This window comes from Mus musculus, chromosome 5 (assembly GCF_000001635.26).
Source record: "Mus musculus strain C57BL/6J chromosome 5, GRCm38.p6 C57BL/6J".
NCBI lineage: Eukaryota > Metazoa > Chordata > Mammalia > Rodentia > Muridae > Mus > Mus musculus.
The window spans coordinates 101,033,895-101,057,281 of record NC_000071.6 but is presented as its reverse complement, the minus strand read 5'-3'; positions in this window follow the sequence as shown (position 1 = coordinate 101,057,281).

Sequence of the window (23,387 nt, the reverse complement as noted above, 5' to 3'; positions counted from 1 at the left end):
TGACCTGAAGTCTCAATTCCCGAAGGATCTGTTCAAATTCAGCCATCCAATTCTGTAACATATACTGAAAAAGACTTTTTGACAAATTAGCTGTCCTAGTAAATTTAACATACTGAATGGAAATAACACACAATCCCGGAAACTTTTGTTTACATCCCAGCTGAGTTATTTGTCATAATACATCTAGTTGTATCTGGACAAGATCTATGAGTTGATTAACCAGCATGAGACCTCTCTGTATCTTGACATTAGCTGAGGCCTGTTCATCTATGACTGTAGTCACTGAGGCTGACAAAGTGTTAATGGTGTCAGTCATCTGGACCTGTCCAGACAGAGTCAAGGCTGTCTGAATTAAGGCCAAACCCAGTTTCTAGTTAGTGGTAAAAAAGCAGGAGAATACTTGAGCATTATACATCACCGTCATTGGGAGTGGAAATATCGACATTATCCCCCAACGCTGCTCTCTTTTTATTATTGACGCCCTGGACATCACCAAGACGAGGGACATCAGTATTCCCTTGGACACAAAGGTATAGAAAAGAAACAATCTTTAATATCTATAATAATTAAATTCCAGCCACGTGGTAAGGCGGAAAGTACAGGGAGACCCCTCTGTACTGGGCCAAATAAGTTCATTTGCTCATTAATGGCTCTGAGGTCATGGAGCAGTCTCCACTTTCCTGACTTTTTCTTAATTACAAAAATTGGAGTATTCCAAGGTGAGGTAGAGGGTTCAATATGGCCTAATTTTAATTGTTCCTCTACCAGTTGAATCACAGCTTCTAGTTTTTCAGAGGATAGGTGCCATTGAGGAACCCACACTGGGTCCCCTGTTTTCCATGGTATGGGTCGTGCTGCCCCAATGGCCGCTAAGGAAAACCCAGACCCTGTCTGTCTTGGTTTCCATTAGGTAAGATGGGCTCTATCCTTCCCTGTTCTTGATGTCCTAACCCTTTTCCTTCTTTATAACCCATCTTTGCCATGATATTTTTTGCTTTAGCTGAATACCCTCCTGATGGGGTGTTTTCATTGGACAAAATAAGGCCCAAATGCTGCATAATATCCCTTCCCCAGAGGTTAACCGGGAGTGGGAGCACATAAGGTATGAATTTCCCTTGCTGCCCTTCAGAGGATTCCCACGTCAAGGCAATGGAGCTTATAGTGGGACATGATTGATATCCTAGGCCCTGTAATGAATGAGATGACTCTGTGGTGGGCCATGCTTTGGGCCACCAATGTGTAGAAATTATACTTTTATCTGCTCCGGTATCAAGGATGCCTTCAAACTCTTTTCCGTTGATCTTAAGGCGGAGCTTAGGTCTATCATTTAAAGATACAACCAAATAGGCAGAATCATTTCCTGAGGAGCCCATTTTCTTTATCTCAGGTCCTGCAAATTTCTCCCTGGTATTATCAGGGAGGAGCAGCAGCTGAGCTATCCTATCTCCTTTACTAATAGAAAAAACGCCCTTAGGGCTTGAGCACAGGACCTGTATTTCAGGGGAATGTTGACAATCCATAACTCCAGGGTGGACTACTAAGCCCTGCAAGGTGAGTGAACCCCGGCCGAGAATAAGGCCCATGGTTCCCGGGGGCAAGGATGGTATAGGCTCCACTGGCACCGGCTGAATACTCATTTGAGGCATTAATAGGAAGTCGGAGGCGGCACGCAGGTCCACCCTTGTGGGTCTTCCTGGGTTGCCTCTCTGACTGCTTCCTGGGTCCTGACAAACCGGTTCCCATATCTTTGAGGGCCCTGGGACCGAGGGCCCGATGACCCGTTTTTTGGCACATCAGTTGATTGACTATCAGGTGGGGGAAGAATTCTGCCCTTTATATCCCTCACAGAGCGACACTGGTCAGCTCTATGATAACCCTTGCCACACTTAGAGCAAAGAGTGAGAGTCCCTCCCTGTTTATCTGGAGCTCTGCAATCTTTCTTAAAATGCCCAGGCTTTCCGCAATTAAAACATGTCCTCTGATCATTTCTGCCCATGGAGCGGTTCTGAGATTGAAGGATGGCGGCCGCTAAGCCTGCATTGGTGAGAGGTCCCCCAAGCTCTCGACAGACCCTGAGCCAGTCTTGTAAGCCTTTGTTCTTTCTTGGGGCTATGGCCGCTCGGCACTCCTTTGTGGCTTGCTCATAGATTAGCTGTTCTACCAGAGGCGCGGCTTGCTCTGAATCTCCAAAAATACGCTCTGCTGCCTCTGTCATTCTGGCCACAAAATCTGAGAAGGATTCCTGAGGTCCCTGGACAACTTTTGTTAATTGACCAGTGGTTTCACCTGCTCGGGAGAGCGCCTTCCAGGCCCTAATAGCCGTGGAGGAAACTTGGGCATAAGCTCCCCAATGGTAGTTTGTTTGATCAGCAGAATAAGCTCCCTGACCCGTTAACAAGTCAAAAGTCCAATCTCTCTGCTCTGGAGTCAAAGCAGCTGCGTTTGCTCGGGCCTGCGCTTGTGCAGTTTCATGCCAAAGAGCTCTCCATTCCATATATTTGCCCATACTAGGGAGAGCGGCTTTTACAACCGTTTGCCAGTCGGCAGGAGTTAGTGCCATGCCGGCAAGCCTGTCTAACTGCACCAAGGTAAAATTAGCATTGGTTCCGTATTTACGGACCGACTCGGCAATTTCTTTAATTTGTAAGTATTCTACCGGAGCGTGGACACGCCCACCCTCGGCTCCTTCAAAGACCGGAAATGCCTGTTGTATTTTCCTTTGTTCCTCTCTGGGAATGAATGAGTCTGCGCACTGTCTCTCTGCGCACTGCCTCTCTGCGCACTGCCTCTCTGCGCACTGCTGACGCACTACGCAGGGCGGGGGCTCCGCATAGGGCGGACCTTGAAGCCGACTGCCCTGAGGCCAATCAGCAAACTGGCCTTCGCCAGCCGCTTTTGGCTTCCTTAACTGATTAGCTAGCACTTTACCTGGCTGGTACCCTTTTTTCTCATAATGAGCTGCTTCTTCCTCCCAGTCTGTTTCTTCAGAGGAGAATTCTTCATCTGCTTCAGAGCTACTAAGAGCTGGCTCCCCGAGCCCATCCAGCGATGAGCACAGGCTCCTTTTCCTAGAGACCTCCGCTAATTGATCTTTCTTCTTTTCCCTTTTTCCTCTTTTTCTTCTAATCTCTCTCCAGGTATTCCTACCTAACCTTAACTTTTCCTCGGGTTCAAGACCCTTGGAAAGGCCTGTATACTTATTTTGTGTACCATATTTCCTCTTTGTTCCTACTCTCTCTCCCCGCTTTACTTCTGATAGCTTGTCCTGAATTTCATCTAGAATCCGCCCTGCCTTAACCACTTGATAACATGTGAAAAGGAACAAAAGGGCTTCTAACACTAGAAAAAATTCAAGGCCAAACATTTTCCACTTTACTTCTGATAGACTGTCTTGAATTTCCTTAGAAAGTTCAAGATCAGACTTACCTCGTAAAGCTATACTCACTGGTACTCTCGTTCCCCAGCTGAAAAGTTCTGAATTCATACAGTTGAATCCTTCTTAACAGTCTGCTTTACGGGAACCTTTATTACCACGACCCGCAGTTCTGGTTCTGGAATGAGGGATCTTCCTTGCGCCAGTCCCGAGTTTTTTCTCGTCCCGGAATTCGGCACCAATTGTTATTAAACGCGTTCTCACGACCGGCCAGGAAAGACGCAACAAACCAGAATCTTCTGCGGCAAAGCTTTATTGCTTACATCTTCAGGAGCCAGAGTGTAAGAAGCAAGAGAGAGAGAAAACGAAACCCCGTCCCTTTTTTAGGAGAGTTATATTTCGCCTAGGACGTGTCACTCCCTGATTGGCTGCAGCCCATCGGCCGAGTTGACGTCACGGGGAAGGCAGAGCACATGGAGTGGAGAACCACCCTCGGCATATGCGCAGATTATTTGTTTACCACTTAGAACACAGCTGTCAGCGCCATCTTGTAACGGCGAATGTGGGCGCGGCTCCCAACATTTCTGGAGGGAAAACTGGGAAAGGGGATAATATTTGAAATGTAAATAAATAAAATATTTAATTAAAAATAGGGGAACCAGGGAGATGTTGGAGTATAATTATTTGAATATGTCTCCCAGCATTGCAAACACTGTCTCTAACACAGGAGTGAGGGAGGGACCTAATAGGAATTGATAGGCTGTGGGGACTCTGGCATCAATGGATTATCGCCATTATACCAGGGCAAGTTGCTTAACTCTAGGATGGGCTGTTATAAAAATGAATCTGTTCTTTACACCACCGAGTGATACGGCACCAAGACACTCCCCAGATGAGCCTGGTATTGGATTTGCTTCCACACATGAGAAGATGGGGTAAATCAGCTGTTAGGAACAGAAATCTCTGCAATACAAGTGGTGAGGCCTTACTCAGTGGTGCCCTGGTGTGAAGACATAGAATATTTGCTTGACAGCTAGGGTTAGGTTAGGGTCATTAAAAAAAAGTCTTCAGGAGTGATATCGGTATCCTTACTAGACTACAGAGACAGCTGCCTCCTTTTCCCAGCATGTTAGAGTGTTGTCAAAAGACAGTCAGCTATGGACCTAGGAGCCACAGTCAGCTATGGACCCCCTGGCCATGTTGACAACAGAGTGAGTTTCCCAGTGCCTTGATCTTGGATTTTGCATCCTCCAGAACCATGAGGACACAATGCTTATTGTCTAAGTCACGAGTGATATCTGGTTGTATCCCAAAATAATGAGGAAACTCATTGATTAGAAATGTAACTTACTCAAGCTTTACTGCACAAGGTAGAAGTTACAAGGGACCCTACATGTGAGATGCCAGGAGGACCTTAGCAAGAGCACTGTGGTGTGAACGCTGTTCAGGCTTCACCAGGTGTGTGTCCATCTCTGGGTTGGATGATGGGGCCTCAGAGCTTGGTAGGATAGACCAGTCCCAGAGAGGCAGAGTTCATCTTGCCTGAAGCTGCAGACGGGGCAGTGGGGGTTTCTGTAAGAACTGTCGGTGAAGGAGAAGGGTTGATGTTTGTTATTAGAATCTAAAGTGAATTTGGCTTAAAAAAAATATCTCAGTCAGAAATGGTATAGCACACTTGTATAATTCCAGGGCTCGGGAGGATGAAGCAAGAGGATCATGGATCACTGTGAGTTTAAGACCACCCGAGACTCCATAGCGAAGCTCTGTCTCAAACATGACAGGAAGTGAGAAGCAACTCAAAAAATACTCAACTCTTCCGATTTGTAGCAGCCTCAGTGGAGTGTCTATATCATTCTCCATGTCTCTAGTCCCGCATATGTGCCTTTTGGAAAGAACTGTGCACTTGTATTCAAAAACTGTATCCAAATATAGTTTCTTTCTGCAATGTATAAAGCCGCAATTCCCTTATGAAAGGTAACTGCCCACATTAGTTAGTTCATGAATAAAGCAAAAGGAAGGACGCATCAAGTAAACAAAAAAAACCTCAAAGAGCTGCAGTGAGCAGATTTCAGAGTTTAATGCGCGGAATAGTTCTGAGTCTGAATAATCTTGTGAGGGAAGAGATTAATCGCCTTGTTCCCTGATGAATCATCGTCCTCTTTTACAGTGTCGTTATCATCCCAAAGAGTGACTATTAAAAGCATACTGTGCAGCTCCATATTCATTCCCCCTCATTTACTCCCACCTCTCATTCCTTCAGGTTACAAACTGCAAAATTGTTTTCTGAAAGTCACCACATTGCCTGATCAAGCTGGGACACACACACACACAACACACACACACACACACACACACACACACACACACACACACACACACACACACACGGTGACGGGGATCCATATATTTCCTTCTTGTACCATCAGCAGCTGGAAAGCTAAGACCATCCATCTGCATTTTTTTCATTGAGGATGCTTAGATAGCTCTTTTATCCACAGATTTCCTGGCTCTAACCTGCTGATACCCAAAGCTGCCTTTTTATCGGAAGGATCAAGATGGAAGAGAAGAGCTATCTTTCTGTCTTCCGTTCATTCAACACGCCTGTGACTGAGAACAGCGTTAAGCACTGTGCTGAGTGCTTTGGAACACAGGGAAGGATGACACAGCCCGATGTTCCCCTGAGAGAGAAAGGCAAGGCACAGATTATTAGTGATGCTATGGGTACGCAACGGAAAGATATCCAGCTGTGACATCAGCATAGTCTCCTCAGAGGAAATGATATCCAAGTCAATGATTGAATGGTAAGAAAGAATTATTCAGGCCCTAGGAAAGGTATGCAAAGAGGATGGGTAGATAGAAAATGACGCAGGAAGTGAAGAGATTGAAGGAAGAAGGGGCCTGACCTCAAAAGTTCTTGTAAACCATGATGATGATGTCTGACTTTAAGTGAAGCTTGATAGCTGTAAAAAAAATATAAACTATTTACTGTGTACTTACATGGTTACAGATAAAAATTATTTCAAAGCAAGTTTTCCCAAGCTGTGAACCTGGCTGCTGTATTCTCATTTAGGAAGGTCCCTTCCTCCTGTTCTTCTTGCAGATGGTCTGGGACTTGATGCTATAGTGGAAGGTGACTATGAGCAAGCAGGCTCTTAACTACATTCTGGTGGTATTACACCTGCCAAACACACACACACACACACACACACACACACACACACACACACACACACCAGAGGGGGGGAGAGGGAGAGGGAGAGGGAGAGGGAGAGGGAGAGGGAGAGGGAGAGGGAGAGGGAGAGGGAGAGGGAGAGGGAGAGGGAGAGGGAGAGGGAGAGGGAGAGGGAGAGGGAGAGGGAGAGAGGGGGAGGGAGAGAATAGGATTCTTCAGATCAATGTGATAGTGTTTACACAAGAAAAAGAGAGAGCAGAGATGCTTGGTTTTATTTTCTTTTGTCTTCCAGGTGAGAGAGAAGTATTAGTGGGAAATGGCAGAGCAAACGCAGGATGAGGAAGCTGAAGACCCAGACAAATATGGGGAACGGAGACCCATGTCTGAAGTGTGTGGACTCTACCGCATGTGTCTCTGTGAGACACTGAGAAATGGGGCTCTGGCTGTGTGCTGAGGAAGGTGTGGTTGCTGAGTTCTCACTGGGAAGGGGGCAGCAGGAAATGTGTTAATTGTGTCTGGATGCCATTTCTAGTTCACAGTTCACTGGCCTTGCATTAAAACTACTTAGGAAGTTCCTACCTGTAATCTATCCTTAAAGTTACTGGCAAGGGTTAGATTCTTTGGAGAAATTTTAAGATTTATTTTTATTTTATATGTGTGGGCATTTATCCTGCATGTATGTCTGTGTAGCACATGCATGCCTGGTGCCCATGGTGACCAGAAGAAGCCCTTGGACTCTCTAGAACTAAAATTGCAGGAACTGTGAGAGACCATATCAGTGCTGGGAATTGAACCCAGATCCTCTGGAAGGGCAGCAAGTATTCCTAACCACTGATCCACCTCTCAGAGAATTTAATATGGTTCTCCCTTACATTTTTTTGGTTAGATTGGCTGCTACGAAAAGATTGTTCTAGTGAAACAACTGCATTGGACAAAGCATTCCATTCTGTCTGTCCAAGGATTGTGGAGGAAATTGCTTGCTCCTGATGGAGCTACAGTACCCTAAAAGTATGGATGAATCCAGTTTAGCCTTCTAGAGGAAAATCTCTGATATTCATTGATTTATCCATTAAATGTTTCCAAAGCATTCCTTAAAGACAGTGTATTCACCAGATATTGTCACAGTTGATATTTTCACCAGTAGTTTGTGACTACCAGGCTGATTGTGATACCACATATCAGGTTTTCAAAGGTGCATAACTAGGGTTTGGGGAGATACATAGGCTGCTGGATAATGGAGGTAAGATTCAAAAATCACCACATTTGTACAGAATAATAATAATGATAACAAGAATTAATTAGGTAAAACCCAGTACTGAAAACCAAGTATCCAACCAAAACATGAGAAATAGTCAAAAACACTATCTATAACCTCAATGTACTTTAACAAATAGGTTAACAAAGCATTAGAATGCATTAAATAAAATAATGTGTCCATAAAAAGATATTTAGTTCTTCTGATTGCTTACTACCTAAAAGCCAGACCTGAAGTAGTATGTTTAGCATTGCTGCCTCTAGATGAAGACACCATCAATTGGGACTAAAGAAGATCAACCATAATGACTGAATCCCCAAAACAGGAAGCAGGAAGACTGAAATATGTTGCTCTCAAGGAGGGAAAACGTGTGCTTATAATTCATGATAGCTATGTTTAAATAAATGAACATGGGCTTGACCCATTTGCCAACAGATATTCCTGATAGCAATGAGCAGTCAGTAAGGGCTCCACAGGTGGATGCTGGGGAGATGGTCCCAATCCTCACTACCTGCTGCAAGGTTAGTCCCATCACCTCGGCAACCTTGGGAGATTGGGAGAGCTGCCCAGGTGGTGCAGGCCCAGGAGAGCTGGTGGGCTGATGAATTCAGGTTGCACCCGGGCCAGGATGCACAGCTCTGAGTCAGCCCATCCCAACATCTACCCCATCTATGAATTATTGGAACATGTGAAGGATCCTGTCCTGCAGAACCAAGGCTGCAGGATCTCCATGACACAGGGCAGCACCAGAGTATCTGAGAGGGATCCCCAATGGTGCCTAGACTCAGACCCATGACCCATTGCAATGAATGTGTGCAAGAAAAGCTGTGTGTGCAAAATATTACACTGTGTGACACACCACAGTGTGCAAAAGGTTACACTGTGTGACGCATCACAGCTTCTATGGTGAGATGGCTGTTTGTTTGTTTGTTTGTTTGTTTGTTTTCTGTTAGGGAGAGTTTCCAAGGGCAGATATGGAGGGATGGAGCTATAAGTGGGATTGGGATACATGATATAAAATTCACAAAGAATCAATTAAAGTTAAAAAAAAAACATACGGGTTCCACACAGGGAAAAAACCCTACAACAATGTCTAAATTGTAACTGGCCTAAAGATGTAAGAATCTGTCCTTTCCAGAGCCTTAATAATCACCTTTCAGTAGTGCTACAAAGTGATGGAGTATGGTTCTCCTTGGTCACTGACAATAGGAAGAATGTGAACTAGAAAACTATTCCTAAGAGTTGTCACAATGAGGTTTTGGTCTTACTAGCCTTCTTTTTTTTATTGAATATTTTCTTTATTTACATTTCAAATGTTATCCCTTTAAGTGGTTTCCCTCCGCCTCAGAAAACCACTACCCCATCCCCCTCCCCCTGCTTCTATGAGGGTGTTTCCCCACCCACTCCCACCTCCCCACCCTGACATTCCCCTACACTGGGGCATTGAGCCTTCATAGGACCAAGGGTCTTTCTTCCCATTGATGTCCAACAAGGCCATCCTCTGCTACATATGCAGCTGGAGCCATGAGTCCCTCCACATGTACTCTTTGGTTGGTGGTTTAGTCCCTGGGAGCTCTGGGGTGTCTGGTTGGTTGATATTGTTGTTCTTCCTATGGGGTTGCAAACCCCTTCAGCTCCTTCAGTCCTTTCCCTAACTTCTCCATTGGGGACCCCATGCTCAGTCCAATGGTTGGCTGTGAGCATCTGCCTCTGTACTCGTCAGGCTCTGGCAGAGCTTCTCAGGAGACAGCTATATCAGGCTCCTGTCAGCAAGCACTTCTTGGCATCCACAATAGTGTCTGGGTTTGGTGATTGTATATGGGATGGATGCCCAGGTGAGGCAGTCTCTGGGTGGCCTTTCCTTCAGTCTCTGCTCTGCACTTTGTCTTCATATTTTCTCCCATGACTATTTTGTTCCCCTTTCTAAGAAGGACTGAAGCATCCATACTTTGGTCTTCCTTCTTCTTGAGCTTCATGTGGTCTGTGAATTATTTTTGATATTCCAAGTTTTGGGGCTAATATACACTTATCAGTGATTGCATACCATGTGTTTTCTTTTGGGACTGGGTTACCTCACTCAGGATGATATGTTCTAGTTCTATCTATTTGCCTAAGAATTTCATGAAGTCATTGTTTTTAATAGCTGAGTAGTATCCCATCATGTAAATACCATATTTTCTGTATCCATTCCTCTGTTGAAGGGTTTTTTTTCCAGGTCCTGGCTATTATAAATATGGCTGCTATGAACACAGTGGAGCATGTGTCCTTAATACATGTTGGAGCATCTTCTGGGTATATGACCAAGAGTGGTATAGCTGGGTCCTCAGGTAGGACTATGTCCAATTTTCTGAGGAACCACCAGACTGATTTCCAGAGTGGTTGTACCAGCTTGCAATCCCACCAGCAATGGAGGAGTGTTCCACTTTCTCCACATCCTTGCCAGCATCTGCTGTCACCTGAATTTTTGAACTGAGCCATTCTGACTGGTGTGAGATGGAATCTCAGGGTTGTTTTGATTTGCATTTCCCTGATGACTAAGGATGTTGAACATTTCTTTTTTTTGTTTTGTTTTTTGTTTTTTTGTTTGTTTGGTTTTTATTGTTGTTGTTGTTGTTGTTGTTGTTGTTGTTGCTGTTGTTGCTGCTGTTGTTGTTGTTGTTTTTCGAGACAGGGTTTCTCTGCATAGTCCTGGCTGTCCTGAAACTCACTTTGTAGACCAGGCTGGCCTCGAACTCAGAAATCCACCTGCCTCTGCCTCCCAAGTGCTAGGATTAAAGGCGAGTGCCACCACTGCCCAGCTTGAACATTTCTTTAGGTGGTTCTCGGCCAATCAATAGTCCTCAGTGGAGAAGTCTCTGTTTAGCTCTGTTCCCCATTTTTTAATAGGGCTATTTGGCTTTCTGGAGTCTAACTTCTTGAGTTCTTTGTATATATGAGATATTAGCCCTCTATTGTATATAGGGTTGGTAAAGACCTTTTCCCAATCTGTTGGTTGCCATTTTGTCCTATTGACAGTGTCCTTTGCCTTACAGAAGCTTTGCAATTTTATGAGGTCCCATTTGTCTACTTTCGATCTTAGAGCATAAGCCGTTGATGTTCTATTCAGGAAATTTTCTCCTGTGCCCATATGTTCAAAGCTCTTCCCCACTTTCTCTTCTAATAGTTTCAGTGCTAAAGCACTGGTTTTCAACCTGTGGGCTGTGATCCCTTTGGGGGTTTCATAGAGATACCCTGCCTATCAGATATTTACATTATAACTCATAAGTAGCAAAATTACAGTTATGAAGTAGCAACAAGATAGTTCTATGATTGTAGGTCACCACGACATGAGGAACTGTATTAAAGAGTCGAGGCATTAGGAAGGCCGAGAGCCACTGCTCTGAGGAACCTCTTTGTCTTCTACCTGACCTCGATCCTCTCCTAGCTGAATCAACCATTCATTAAATGCTTACCGTGTGTCGGGTCCCACGGTAAGCGCTGGGTGCTAGGAAGAATAAGATGAAGTTCTCTATTTTCTATTTTGGAATAATGTCCAAAAAAGCAATGAGGAATAGGAGAGGGGAGATTTTAAAACTCACAGTATGTCAAGCACTTGATCAACATAAAACGGCTAGAACATTCTAGAAGGCATTTTCAGCAAACTGATGTTACATGCCCTCTAAAACTTGACATAAGTCTGTTTCCATCACTAATTATGGCCCCATCCTCCAAGCATCTTGTCACTGGGATTTCTACTTATTCTTCCTCTAACATCTTCCCCCTCTCTCTCCTAAACTCCTTCTTTCTGTGTTCCACCTCTATCAAGTATCCCTTTGACTCTGTACCTTGCTGTAACAACCTTCCTTGGATTTTTATGCCTAGATTCTGGAAACAGCCATAGCACTGAGAATTGTCATACCCAGAAATGCTCACCCCAGTCAACATGACCTCCATACCCAGCCCTAAGTGGACATTACATACATCCCATCAGACTCGTTCTCAACTGTGTCCACCCACTAACAAGACACCTGGAGGACTTGCCCATCAGATCATACAAGCTCCCGTTGTGGGCTGCAGGGTCGCTTTGGGTCTGGTTGCTCTCTGTCCTCAGTTTTCCCACCACAGCCTCCAAGTCTGCTCCTCACGTCCCTTTCATGGGTAGTGTTCGTTCCAGGTCACAGAATTTTGCTCTGACTTCCTCTCCACAGAATTCTTTTCTTCCTCCATCTCACCCCTATTCTATCATGAAAAAGTTTAGTTACACTCTTGTCTGTTTGTCTGAACAGCAGGTTTATTAAGTGCAGTACTAGCAGTCTGGGCAATTATAAGAAGACTCCCCAGAGTTTCTACCCACATTTTAATGTTGGCTTAAATATTGTCTCTTTTACTAGACACTTATGACATTGAACTCAGTGTCTGTCCCTTACATGAGTATCATAGGATAACTTCATATGTGTTAGTGTTGTCTTCCTCTGTTTCATCTCCTTAAGAACAAAATGTCATTTGTGTCCTAGTCTCAAGCCTGCAGCATATACAAAGAAGTGCTTCTTGGAAGTTCTCTGCCAAATCCAATACTTGGCCAAAGAGCAAACCATTGCCCAACAGTGTGAGGCAGCCATCTATAAGGAACACTAAATTAATCCTGCAGTATCCACAACATCTCTGAAGTCTGAACAAAAAAGAAACAATGGATTTACCAGAAGTGTTCTCTGATGATAGTCAGAAGCTCTAAGAGCCGCCTTGCTCAATGGATTCTGCATCCCTTGTGAAACTCAGAGCTCAGTAGAGAGCCAGGGTCTGACCACTAGGGAAGCCATCAGAAGTCCCTGTGTCTTGCCATGTGTGCTTGGTATTCAATCTCTCTTCTAAACTTTCAAGAAATGAGTGAGGTAACCCAGTCACAAAAGAACACACATGGTACACACTCACTGTTAAGTGGATATTAGCCCAGAAGCTCAGAATACCCAGGATACAATTCACACATCACATGAAACTCAAGAAGAAGGAAGACCAAAGTGTGGATACTTTGATCCTACTTAGAAAGGGGAACAAAATACCCATGGAAGGAGTTACAGAGACAAAGTATGGAGTAGAAACTGAAGAAATGACTATCCAGAGACTGCCCCACCTAGGGATTCATCCCATAAACAACCACCAAACCCAGACACTGTTGTGGATGCCAACAAGTGCTTGCTGACTGGAGCCTAATATAGCTGTCTCCTGAGAGCCCCTGCCAGTGCCTGACAAATACAGAAGTGGATGCTCACTTCTGCACAGGAGCACAGTGTCCCCAATAAAGGACCTAGAAAAAGGACCCAAGGAGCTGAAGGGGTTTGCAACCCCCTAAGAGGAATAACAATATGAACTAACCAGTACCCCCGAGAGCTCCCAGGGACTAAACCACCAACCAAAGAGTACACGTGGTGGGACTCATGGCTCCAGATGCATATGTAGCAAAGGATGGCCTAGTCAGACAACAATGGGAGGAGAGAACCTTGGTCCTATGAAGACTCGATGCCCCAGTGTAGGGGAATGTCAGGGCCAGGAAGCAGGAGTGGATGGGTTGGTGAGCAGGGAGAGGGAGGAGGGGCTAAGGGAGGGGGTTTTTGGAGGGGAAACCAGGAAAGGGGATAACATTTGAAATGTAAATAAAAAAAATCTAATAAAAACAAGAAATTTTTTACAGCTATCAGTTCCCAGGCCCATAGACTCTAAGCCTTAGTGTTCATCACGTTCATCACTATCCATTCTTAACTCCAAAGAGAGCTTGAAGCAAGGTTGCCTCTTCTCTACCTTAAGTCTATACCCAGGTGCAACGTAAACAATGTGCCTGCTCATATAACTCATTAGAAAAGATTCACAGATGTTTGTAGAAAGAAAACTGCTGTAGGAAATATAAGGATTTGGTGGCAGAGAACCTGAGTTGGTGACCTGCACTTAAATCTTGCTTACCTGTTCTGTCTTTGGGCACCTTGATTTCCCCATCTGACAAATGGGCTGTTTGTTAGACCTGGAATGTCTATGAAAGTCTTATATAAACAAAGGTAATACATACATTCCAGTGTGCTTCTAGGTAAAATCAACAAACAGTGGCAGTATCCACTAGTGGCCAACTGGCTCCAGCTAAAATCCCTCGTTAAAGTAATGGCCTTGCTCTCTTGAAGCAACTCTGGTTTATGATTGGATATTTTCTCTCCGATAAAGTATATTTTATGTGAAAATTGTATTAGGTTGTGAGAACTATTGTCTAGCTTCAACTACCATGCCTCTACCTAAGAAATAATGGTAATATACTGACCAGTAGATAACCCTTCTTCATTATGAGTAACACCAGAGAGTATATCTTTCACACATTTTTGCTTTATTCAACAGTTTTCAGTATGGGTGACCTTACTCTTTTAATGCCAGGCAGAAGTAATTAAATACACCATTTTTTAATGCAGCAACGTGCTTCGCTTAAAAAAAATAATGTATCGCTCACCAGTTCATTTTTCATGAGTACAATTATCCTTTTCTGTGCAGCCACCATTGTTCTGTGTTCTTTCTTTATGACCTATTATTTTTTTAAATATAAATTCCAACCTACTCTGTAAATGTGAACAGCTGTTAGGCTTGTAGTCCAGGAAGGACCATTCGCATCCTCCAGCCAAACTGCCAGGGTCGTGACTGGAAAATCTATTACTTTTGAGCTCACCATGGTGAAAAGGGACATGGATCCAGAAGAGAGTTTACTTTCTTTAGATGGGCAAGCCAGAGTCTCAGGGCTGGATGAAGTTAGGTCCTTGGAAGGGCCTTTCAGCACAGGATTTTGTGTTTTTCTAATTCTCTCTTGAGAAGCTAAAGCCATGGACCTTGAGATGTAGCCAGAGTGACCCCCACTTCTTACCTGCGTGTGAACATGCTCACTCACACTGTTGGTTTCCAGCTTTCTACAAGAATAAGAATGGCGACGAGCCCACAAAACTGTTTCCTGGTCTCTAACACGTGGTAAGCACAGTCAGCCTGTGTATCCACATCTGCAGATTCAACCAACTGGAGCTGATAGATAGATAGATAGATAGATAGATAGATAGATAGATAGATAGATAGATAGATAGATAGATAGATAGAGATAGAGAGATAGATATAGATATATATTTTAATTTTCTGCCTGAGACCTGTATCAAACAAACAGAAATGCTACAAGAGCCATGAGAGTAGAAAAGGAACCAGTTGAGAAGTAGGATTTGGCGGGAGTGAGATAAGGATCAATAAAGCAATGGGGGTGTGATCACAAAACATTTGCATACAAGTAAGAAACTATCCAAATAAAATATAACTTTTTTAGTCATTATCCCAATACAACATAGTAAGGCAACTACAAGGAATTTACATAATCCAGAGATGAGAAATTTACGATGATGTGCATGGCTGATACACAAACTCACCGTCATTGTACACAAGGGACTCGAACATCTCCCTTTTGGTATCTGAAGCTGGAACGAAGCCCCACAGACTCAGAAACAGCACTGTGCTCAGCATAGACCTGCTAATGCGTTATTTCCAAGTCTTCCCATTTGCTCCCCACAACTTCAAAGATTCTTCCAGTAACGTGTGTGTTTCTACAAGAGCTGCACAGGCTCTCATGTTTAACCCCTGTGACAAAAGCTCCTGTTGGCATGCACGCCCATCTTGCCCCTATCTTTTAGACACCTATTTTAGAAGTCTGGCGTTGGGCTGTAAGCACTCAGAGCAGGTACTGTGCGGTTTTGAGATGTTTCAAAGATGACAATACTCAGAAGAACTTGGGAGGACCCATTGGATGTTCAGTCTAGATGTTAGATCCTTTAAGCCAGTGGTTCTCAACCTTCCTAACGCTGAAACCCTTTAGTTCACTACTTCATGTTGTGGTGACCCCCAACCATAAAATCATTTTGTTGCTACATCATAACTGCAATTTTGCTATTGTTACGAATCATGGTGTAAATGTCTGATATGCAACCCCCTCTGAAAGGGCCTCGCAATCCCCAAAAGGGTCATGACCCACAGGTTGAGAGCCACTGCTCTTAAACCTTCTCCAAGTCTGTTTTCTCCTATTTGGGTCTCTTTGCTTCTATTTGTTTTTCTTGCTTATACCTGGTACCAGCCTCTTTTCTCTTGACAGTATTATGAGATGAATATGGCTTAGAGACTTGAATGTTCATCCTGCTGTGGTTTGAGTGATCCATGTTCCCCACAGCAGGAGTATGTGGGTGTGTGGGTGTGTGTGGGTGTGGCGGGTGTATGCACGCTTGTGTGGGCATGCGTGTGTTTGCACATGCGTGTGTTTGCGTGTGTGTGTGTGTGTGTGTGTGTGTGTGTGTGTCTATGTCTGTGTCTGTGTCTGTGTCTGTGTGAACACTTTTCTACACACAGCTGATTGCACTATTTGGGAGTTGTGGAATCTTTAGGATGTGGGACATAGGTGGGTATGGATCAGTAGGAGTGGAGCCTGAGGTTTATAGCCCAACCTGCTTCTGACCCACCCAAAAGTGAGCAGGGCCCATGCTCCACCTGCTGTGGCAGCCAGGCCACCACCATGCCTTCTCTATTGTGATGAACTAGACCTTCTCCAATGCTGAGCTTAGATGTGGCCTCATCCCCTCATGTGAGTGAGTCTGTGTTACAGAGGCAAAAACAATGGCTAACATGCATCTTATCCAGTAAGGGGTGCGTGCCCAGATTTTAAATGAGAGAGCTAAGAGTGCTTAGATCTACAGGGATTTTTTTTCCTAGACTGTCAAAAAGCAAAGCAGAATGTGTGATGAGTGCCAGAGTGAGCTAATATTAGCCTCTAAGTGGAAACTACGGTTAGAGTTAGGCTTCCTGCACTGCAGTTACTCGGCTAGGGTGTGACTTGATGTGGGCTCGCAGTGTGCAAAGTAGAGGAACACTGAGCAAACTTCAGAGCTGGCTTTAAGGAGCGAGACAGCTGCTTCGTGGCATGAGGGATATTAAGAGCTCAGTCGTGTGTCCTCGTCGTTTTCAGATTGTTCTCACTCCCCAAGAATCCTAAGAGGGTCAAGGTTGGCAGCAGTAGTAGGGGCCATCCAGAGGTAGGAGGAAAAACCGTGACGGGAGGAGGAAGGAGGGAGGAGGGGATGTCTGGGACAGTGAAGACCCATTCCGTCCATGAGCAGAAACATTGACCTATGGTGTGTGCAAAAACACCAAATGAAGCTCTGAAGATTAGAGTCCTGCTTGGCCCGTGTGGTTTGGTTGCTCCACTCTGGTAGCATGTTGCCTCTCCCTCCGTCTCTGATCCTTGTACCTCTCCCTTTGCAGTTCTGCTCCTCTTCTGCTGTCCTCTTACTTGCAGTTCCTTCTGCCTCTGCCTTCCAAAGACCTCACCGGCTGTCACTGCATCCTGATGACACACTCTGAAGATTCGTCATATGTCTATGTCTTTGTGGCACATAACTTGAATTAGATAAATTTCTTATTCTGCAACATTTGGTACTAGGTCATGTTTAAGATCTGCCTAAGCTGGATATGGTTCAAGTGTGACCACCAGTGCTTCATGTTGGATGCTCAGTCCTTAGTGTGGCAGCATGTTGGCATTTGCAGGAGGCAGGGATGGCTGGGCCACTCAGGGCACTGTCCTCAGAAAGAATTTATGAGAGACCAAAAGACAGTATTTCTGTATTTCCCACAGGAGTGGGCTGTGATACTAAAACTCAAAACTGAAACCAGAGGTGGTTGTGATATAAGAGCAAAGCTGGCCCCTCCCTGTTCCATGTCTTCCCCTCCCACCATGTGCTCTCTCTCTCTCTCTCTCTCTCTCTCTCTCTCTGTGTGTGTGTGTGTGTGTGTACATGTGTGTATGCATGTGTGTGTGTGTGTGTGTGTGTGTGTGTGAGTGTGTGTCTGTGTGTGTGTGTGCTAGCACGCACATGCATGTTCATGTCTGTGGATGTGTGCAAGGCTGGGAGACATAGGGCTTGCAAATGTTGTACCTCTGAATTATATCCTCAGCCATTTATTATTGGGTTGGGTTGGTTGTTTGTTTATCTAAGCTATCTGAGCCGACCGCACTCTAGCTCAGACAAACTCAGGAGTCTCCTCACCTCCCTCACCAGTGGTTCTAAGTCTGCAATGCCAGGTATGACTGGCCTTGAGTGTCTCCCTGCCAACCAGCCCGTCAGCTGTTGTGCCATAGCCAAGGAAGCCATCCTCAAAGACCAAGCAATGAGGTTGCCTGATCTGAACACTCCTCACCCAGAACTCTGAGCAAGGAAACCACTTTTTATTTTGAAAGCTCCTAGCGTCAAGCCCATTGTTACAGCAACAGAAAACTGATGAATACAAAACTGAGCCTGTCGTCATCCATCTTTTCAAGCCTGACTCTTCCTAATCATTGTGCCTGCTCCTGAGCATCTCCCTCTTGCTGCCCTTTTGTCTTCACTCTCATGGCATTCCTGTTAATATTATGAGTTTTCAGTTACAGTTTTCTTTTTTTTTTTTGCCATATCTTTTTTTTTCCATTTTTTATTAGGTATTTAGCTCATTTACATTTCCAATGCTATACCAAAAGTCCCCCATACCCACCCACCCCCACTCCCCTACCCACCCACTCCCCCTTTTTGGCCCTGGCGTTCCCCTGTACTGGGGCATACAAAGTTTGCGTGTCCAATGGGCCTCTCTTTCCAGTGATGGCCGATTAGGCCATCTTTTGATACATATGCAGCTAGAGCCAAGAGCTCCGGGGTACTGGTTAGTTCATAATGTTGTTCCACCTATAGGGTTGCAGATCCCTTTAGCTCCTTGGGTACTTTCTCTAGCTCCTCCATTGGGAGCCCTGTGATCCATCCATTAGCTGACTGTGAGCATCCACTTCTGTGTTTGCTAGGCCCCGGCATAGTCTCACAAGAGATAGCTACATCTGGGTCCTTTCAATAAAATCTTTCTAGGGTATGCAATGGTGTCAGCGTTTGGATGCTGATTATGGGATGGAACCCTGGATATGGCAGTCTCTACATGGTCCATCCTTTCATCTCAGCTCCAAACTTTGTCTCTGTAACTCCTTCCATGGGTGTTTTGTTCCCAATTCTAAGGAGGGGCATAGTGTCCACACTTCAGTCTTCATTCTTCTTGAGTTTCATGTGTTTAGCAAATTGTACCTTATATCTTGGGAATCCTAGGTTTGGGGCTAATATCCACTTATCAGTGAGTACATATTGTGTGAGTTCCTTTGTGAATGTGTTACCTCACTCAGGATGATGCTCTCCAGGTCCATCCATTTGGCTAGGAATTTCATAAATTCATTCTTTTTAATAGCTGAGTAGTACTCCATTGTGTAGATGTACCACATTTTCTGTATCCATTCCTCTGTTGAGGGGCATCTGGGTTCTTTCCAGCTTCAGTTACAGTTTTCAAATAACTCTTCACCTTCACCCTCTCTCTAATTACCACCATGAATTTTCTGTAGACTTTTTCCCCCACATGTTGACCAATTAATTGTCAACATGTATTGTGTCTCTCATTATATTCCCCTTCACTACCCTGCAAAATATCAAATCTTTCCAGTGATCGATGTATAATTTCACTGTTTTAACATCATACACAAAGGGGCCTTTAAAATATCCATACATTAAAGTACCCCTGACTCTATTCCTTAAAATTGAGTAGACAAGATGACCATGAACTGTGGCTTTCAACGGTTGGTAGCATCAGGATTTCATTTTGCTTTTTAATAGATGGCTCCCACCCAAAACACACTTAATAAAATAGAAATTTCTAAGTAGATCAAGGAGAAAATTTTACAAAAACTTTAACTTAGAGTCAAGTGACAGCTGTGGCCTCATCAAATTCAGAATCCAAAATTATTTACTCCACTTTATTTGGTTTTTTTAAAGTCCTGGTTTATAAGACATTCCAAGGAGCATCAATTTTTATATTACCTTTTTAGTCATCTTAGAATAACAATGAAATAGCACTAGAAATTTTATTCCAGATAGGAATGAAATAGACAAAAACAGAGGAACATGGGCCAATACCTGTTGTGTGCATATCTATATGTATATGGAAATACTTAATTTGAGCATGTAATTCTGCCAGGGTTTTTATAACAGATAAGTAGATTTGAAAGTTAAATTCCTTTCAGAATTCTTTTAGTGTAGACATTTACTGAGCAGTTTGATAGCCATTCCTTTAGATACAACAACCTTTTAATAGTGGCCTTTCCACCTTGAGACCAGCAGACATCTCCCGTGCAATCTCAAGTTCCTTCCCAGGCTGCTTCTCAGGAGTCCTCAGTCAAGGCCAGTTACCCAAACAGCACAGAGTCCTGCACTTCCTGCCTCAGGAACCAGCCAACTTATGTCACCTCCAACGGTCATCCCTGACTGACCACTGCATGCAGTGATCTTGACCTGGTCTCCATGTGGTCCTGTGTCCTCAGTGTTGGTCTCAGTCACTGAACACATCCATCTGTGTCCCCATAACTGCCATGCATAACGTTAGGCAGCTCAGAAACTCAGAGGAGGGAAGGAAGAAATCCTTCCTGTTAGTTCTTGAGAAAAGAAGAGGGCGCAGTCCCATTGTGGGGACTCTGGTATGTTTTCAGTGGGGTTAGAAATGTCATGAACGTACGTCTGCATTTTTAGAGTAGAGTCTGTTCCCCAGCCCAGCCCCAATGGGACCCAACAGGTCATATGGGAGTAGGAAGACCTGGTACACACATCTGTAATCTCAGCACCCAGAAGGTGAGGGGGAGCGAGGATTAGGAATAAAGGTCACCCTTAGCCACTTAGAAAATTCAAACCCGAAACAGGTATGGTGGTGAATGTTGATCTCTAACTTGGAAGATCTAGAATTACTTAGAACAGAACCCCTAGGTGTAACTTGTAAGGGAGTTTCTAGTTTGGGTTAGCTGAAGCTGGAAGACCCTTCATAAATGTGAGTGGCCCTATTCCATGAGATGGGATCCAGACTGAGTTAAAAGGAGGAAGTTAGCTTAGCACTAGCATTTTCTACTTCCTTAACTGCAGATGTTCCTGACTGAAGATTCAGTGTGACCAGCTGCAGCCCCGCTGTCCTGGCTTCCCTGCCTCCATGGATTACCTCCCCAAACTGTGAGCACAGATAAACTGTCCTTAAGGGCCCTTTGTCAGGTATCCTGTCACTGCTGTGATAAAAGAAGCTAATACAGTGAGAACATGCCAAAAATGCCATAGGATTGTGTTGACTGTCATTGAAACAACACAGCAGATGGTCACCTCTCCCTTCCTACTTCCCCTCTGCTCTTCCATCTCCAGTTGACTTTGCAGCCTCTGGTGGTTTGAATCTGCTTGGCCCAGAGGGTGGCACTATTAGGAGGTATAGCCTTTTTGGAGTAGGTGTGGCCTTGTTGGGTGGGTGTGGCCTTGTTGGAGTGGGTGTGTTATTGTGGTTGAGGGCTTTAAGACTCTTATTTTAGTTGCCTGAAAGCCTGTCTTCTCCTCTTCGCCTTTGGAACAAAATAAACTCTCAGCTCCTCTTGTACCATGCCTGTCTGGGCTCTGCCATGCTCCCACCTTGATGATGATGGACTGAACTTCAGAATCTGTAAACAATCCTCAATTAAATATTGTTCTTATAAGAGTTGCCTTGGTCATGGTGCCTGATCACAGCAGTTAAATCCTAAGACACAGCCTTTTACACTCCACAACCCTGGTCCCTGCTATGGCCCAGATATAAAAGCAAGAGAACAGATCTCCCACACAGGAGACCGGTGATGAGAAGCAGGACACATAGGAGAAAGAAGATATTCTTCTGAAAGCACTGATGAGGCAAAGGCAAAGACTGAAGATAAGGCCGATGCTGAACCCTGGAAGCTCTGACTTCCTCATGAAGAAACTCCAGAAAAGGCAGCAGTGCTTCACCTGGGGAATCACAGCATAGCCAAAGCCAAGGCAAAGAAAAGGCAACTTTAAAGCACAGGGCCAAACAAGAACTTGGTAACTAGGAAGTTCTTGTTCACCAACAGCAAGCTCCAAGGGTGACCTGGGCCGCCGCCTCCTCCTCCTCCTCCTCCTCCTCCTCCTCCTCCTCCTCCTCTTCCTCTTCCTCTTCCTCCTCCTCCTCTTCTTCCCCCTCCTCTTCCTCCTCCTCCTCCTCCTCTTCTTCCCCCTCCTCTTCCTCCTCTTCCTCCTCTTCTTCTTCCCCCTCCTCTTCCTCCTCTTCCTCCTCCTCCTCTTCATCCTCCTCTTCCTCCTCTTCCTCCTCCTCTTCCTCCTCCTCCTCCTCCTTCTCTCTCTGCCATCATACACTAGATGAAATGCATACCTTGTCAGAGAACAAGTCAGTGAGCAAGCCTGAGGAAATGATCTTTTGGGGGACCACTGAGAAACTCAGGTAGCTTGGAGAGGAACCTGGGCTTATCTCTCTCGCTAAATTGGGAATTCACATCTTCACTATATTCAATAGAGGAACCCAGCAGGAGGAAAAGGCTAGGATTGACTAGACTTTTTCCTTTTTTAAAAACCTGGAGAGAGATGATTTCTCCTTCCAAGAGAGACTGTGTCGAATTGGAAATAGCGTGGCAGATCTGGCATCTTAAGGCTCCGTGGGCATAGTTGGGGAAGGAGGATTGAGTGAGACATATTTTCTATGTTTCTGGGGTTTTGTGCTCACTAATGTTTCCATGATGGAGGATTTTGAGAAGCCCCCCCCAAAGGAAAAGTGATCACTGGTCTACAACCTCAGCACCTATCACCCTCCATCACTCAGGACCCCTTATGATTTGCCCAGGTTCCCAAGTCATTCAAAGATGGACAAACATTGTGCATCAGCAGTGGGCACCTTCTGTGCTGTTGAAAAGACAGTGAAATAGTGGCGTCAAGATAGCTGGATTCTCGTTCTCTTCAGGCTTAGCAGTGCTGACATACAGCAGAGCTCAGGTGACCTGACATCTCTGGATTTCCTCCTCCGTAAAACAGAGCCAACACTGTATGACCTCAGTTCTGATTCTGAAATCCCGTGCCTGCCACCGCTGTACTGTTGATTATAAAACCACACCAGAGGAAGGCCCGTGGCAGCCTTCACTCTGTCACACCGGGAAGACTTCAGAAGGGAGCATTGATGGCTACATGAACCACTCATATCTACTGAGCCATCTCTCCTGCCCGTTGGATTATTTTAAAACAAGACTTTTTAGTACAGAGGCTGAGAAGTAGAATATTTATTTGAGTTTTGAAATCAGGGGGGAAATACACAGCCAAGCAACTCTGAGCGTCTGGTAGAGGGTTTGTGTTCTCCTCTGTGCATGGGAAGATTAGCGCAGATAATCGCCCACTCCTTCCCACACGACCCTTGCCTTCAGAGCCCCTGGTTTCTTATCCGGGCTTCCAGCTCTTACTTTGCTGGATATTGGGAGTGAGAGAACAGGAGGAAAAGGGCCTGGCAGAGAGAGCTTGATCCTCTGCTGTATTTCACTTTGGTACATTTATATTTCCACCGCGGAGCTCAGAAGTCTTTGGGGAATGTGTATATTTTGGATAAATTTTATAATAAAGACTGTAAATAAATCCTAAATGCTGCTAGACCTGGAAGTAGATCATTAAATTTTTATAGAATCGACATAAGCTTGGGGCCTGACAAATCCCATTTTA